Raw genomic sequence first — 3889 nt, 5'->3', positions numbered from 1 at the left:
TGTGTGTGTGTGTGTGTGTGTGTGTGTGTGTGTGTGTGTGTGTGTGTGTGCGCGCCGGTCGCTGCTAATACAGTGCATATCGGACCTCTTCTCTCCTAAAAAGGAACTTGATGTCAGTGGAGAGACCACTTAGTGCTCTTATGCTCTTGTCAGCGTGCAGATAAAAGCGAACCAGACCTGCTGTTTCCTGAAGCCTCCTCCACTGGAGAGGCTGGAGAGGGACGTTTTGTGTCGCCGCTGGTATGCCGAGAGCAGCCGGGACGCACAAAGACGCCGGTAATAACAGTTAATCTTCGCCCAAAAAAAAAAAAGGTTCAACGGCTGCCAAGGAACCAGCCAACCAGGCCGCGGATCCGGAGCCCGTCCCAACAATGGGCGACAAAAACATCAAAGGGCCGAGGGAGCGCGGAGCGGCCGGTTCCCATCACCTAAATCAACAAGGCCTCGGCAGAAAGTAAACATGTAGACTTAACCGGAGGAGTCGCATTCATACGGACGCTAACAATACGGCGTGTTTTGGACTACTAAATATGCCACAATAGGCATTTCCACCTTAATTAACCCTCGTGTTGTCCTCGGGTCAAATTTGACCCGTTTTCAGTTTTTTTATCACAAAAAAATTGACCTTTGACATAAGCACTGAAAATGCCAACGTTGGAAATATCAAATAATTTCGGAAAAAAACATTAAAAAAGCACCCGGAGCATTAAAAAAGTGTCAAAAATGTCGGGAAAAAGCAATAATAGTGTTGAAGAAAAACTTATTTGTTATGGTTGAATGGAAGACAACACAAGGGTTAAGCATGCAATTACTGTGGCGTTTAGCCAAAAAGGATTTTTTCTGTTGTTGTTCTGTGTTTTTTTTTTGTTTTTATTGGGGTCAATATTCTTCCAGTCTGCTCCGTCTGTGCGTCAGGTTTCTTTAGGTTCGGGCATCGAGAACCGGTTCCAAGAGGGAACCGGTTCAAAAATTACGAGTCCAGTAGAATCGTTCCTTTATTGGAATCGGATTTGGTTTTTAAATCCGATCCTCGCTTCCCAATTTAATATGCCCGAGTTTTGGTTTCCGACGGCGCTTGGTGTGTTTGTCACGTGCCCCCCCCTTGCCATTTTGTTTGTCTGTTCGTCTCAGGTGTTCCTGATTGGCTGGAGGGTGTAGGTGGCCCCGCCCCCTAGACATAAGAGGCTGGGAATGCTGGGACGCTTTCGCTTTCCTTTGTATTAGCTTTTTTTTATGTGTTTTTTTTTTTTCTTTCTTTTGTCATTCATTGCTTTGAGGGTGGAGGTCTGGTGGTCCAGTTTTTTCATGTTTCTAGGCCTACTTATAGTTTTTTTTTTGGGGGGGGGGGGGGGGGGGAGTTCTGGTCCGACGGCCCTTGATGGTTGGCCCAGGCTTCTTCTCTTCTTTTTTGTTCTTTTTGCAGAGATCCAGACTTCCTTGTTTTGGGTCGTCTATCTATCTATCTACTTACTTCTATCTATCTATCTAGCTATCTTATCTATCTATCTATCTATCTATCTATCTATCTATTATCTTCTTTGTCTATGTCTATCTATCCTATCTATCTATTTGTCTCTATCTATCATCTATCTATCTATCATCTCTTATTCTATCTAGCTATCTATCTATCTATCTATCTATCTATCTATCTCATCTATATCTATCTATCTACTCTATCTATCTATCTATCTATCTATCTATCTCTCTATCTATCTATCTATCTATCTATCTCTCGCTCGTCCTATCTATCTATCTATCTCTATCTACTATCTCTCTATCTATCTATCATCTCATCTATCTATCTATCTCTGCTATTCTATCTCTCTTCTCTCTCTCTCTCTCGCTCTCTACTCGTCTCTCTACTCTCTCTATCTATTCTATCTATCATCTATCTATCTCTCTCTATATCTACTCTATCTCTCTCTCTCTCTCTCTCTTCTATCTCTCTTATCATCTCTTCTATCTATCTATCTATCATCTATCTTCTATTATCTATCTATCTATCATCTCTCTATCTACAGTCTCTCTCGCTCTCTTCCTTCTCTCTCTCTCTCTCTATCTATCTATCTATATTTGTCTATCTCTCTACTATCTATCTATCTATCTATCTATCTGTCATCTATCTATCTATCTATTCTATCTACTATCTATCTATCGTCTATCTCTCTATCTATCTAGCTATCTATCCTATCTATCTATCTATCTATCTATCTATCTATCTATCTAATCTATCTATCTATCTATCTATCTATTGCCCTATCTTATCTATCTACTCTACTATCTCTCTATCTATCTATCTATCATATCGACTATCATCTTCTATTCTCATAGACTCTCTCTCTCTCTCTACGCCTATCCTCTCCTCTCCTCTACTATCTATCCATCTATCTCTCATCGATCTATTATCTATCCATCTCTATACTCTCTATATATCAGCTCTCTTCTCTCTCCTCTCTATCTCTATCTATCCATCTATCTCTCATTATCTACTATATCACTCTTAATAGATTATACTCTATCTATCCTTCTCTATCCCTCTCTCTCTCTCTCTCTCTTCTATCTATCTATCTATCTACTGTTATATCTATCTAATGCTCCTATTATCTATCTGATCATCTATCTCTCTATCTCTCTAGTTCGTTATCTATCTATCTATCTATCTATTGCTATCTAATTCTATCTATCTATCTATATCAGTGATACATCTATCTGTCTATCTATCTATCTATCTTTATCTCTCATCGTCTAATACTATCTATCTTATCCATTACTCTATCTATTTCCTATCTATCTATCTATCTATCTATACTATATGGTCTCTATACGATTATCTACTTCTATCTATCATACTCTATTATCTATTTGGCTATCTATCTTGTCTCATCTATCTAATCTACCTATCTATCTATCTTATCTATCATCGATCTATCTATCTATCTATCTCTAGCTATCTATCACTCTTCTTATCACTCTCATAATTTTTTTCTGCATATTCTGACAATTTTTGTCACTTTTTACTGTACAACACACAAAAACAAAGAGAACCATTCATTTTGTGGGTCCGTTTTTTCCAAGTTTTTTGTCACTTTTTCTGACATTTTTTTGTCACTTTTTTCAGCGTCTTTTGTCTTTTTTCTTTTCTTTTCAAATTTTACAAAATAAAATAAAAACTCCACGTTTAATGAAGAGTAACTTATCTTGTGAAGAGCGTTGTATGGAACCATCCACGTTATTTGTTTTGGACAATTTGGTTAAAAAAAAAAAAAAAAAAAAAAAGACATTTTTGATGTAGAAATTTTTTGACAATAGTTCAAATTTGACCCAAAAACAACAGGAGGGTTAAATGAAATAAAATAAAATAAAATAAAAAAATAAAATAAATAAATGCAATAAATAAAACAAAAAAATGAAAAAATGAAAAAATGAAAAAATAAAAAAAATAAAAAAATAAAACACAAAAAATAAAAAAATAAATTAAACAAATAAAACAAATAAACATAAAATTAACAAAATGTCTGACGTACTGTGTGAAGAGCATCATAGCGTCCACCAGTAGCCCGGTTACTCCCGGTTCACTGTGTTGTGTTGAACGTGTGGAACGGCGAGTGCAGTTTTGTATCCGAGCTCAGAGTTTGATGTGAGATGTGATCAGTCGCTCTGAGCGTTCATTTTGAACTTGACCCGTGTGATCGATGGATCGGACCGACCCTTTCTGGCGTGTGGGTTCAATGAGGATCCCCAGGGGGGGCTTTGAACCAGCTCCAGAGCCCGACCTCCGACCCCTCTGTCAGGATAGAGTGAATGTGGTAGCAGAGGAGGGGAAGGGGGTTTAATGACACCCAGTCTGTTCTGTGTGACATGACCTCATTACCTCAATCCATGTATTGAT

General features: G+C 37.9%; 1 long non-coding RNA gene across 1 annotated transcript in view; it reads left to right on the top strand.

The window, feature by feature from the left end:
• Window positions 1-964, top strand: part of LOC116693843 (uncharacterized) — a 4431-nt gene extending 3467 nt beyond the window's left edge. The window contains exon 3 of the long non-coding RNA XR_004333024.1: window positions 955-964. This is a non-coding gene — a long non-coding RNA (uncharacterized LOC116693843). The remainder of the gene's footprint in view (window positions 1-954) is intronic.
• Window positions 965-3889: the final 2925 nt, after the last annotated feature.

Source organism: Etheostoma spectabile, chromosome 8, assembly GCF_008692095.1.
Source record: "Etheostoma spectabile isolate EspeVRDwgs_2016 chromosome 8, UIUC_Espe_1.0, whole genome shotgun sequence".
Lineage (NCBI taxonomy): Eukaryota > Metazoa > Chordata > Actinopteri > Perciformes > Percidae > Etheostoma > Etheostoma spectabile.
Note: the sequence above shows the minus strand (reverse complement) of the source record. Positions and strands in the feature narration are given on the sequence as shown.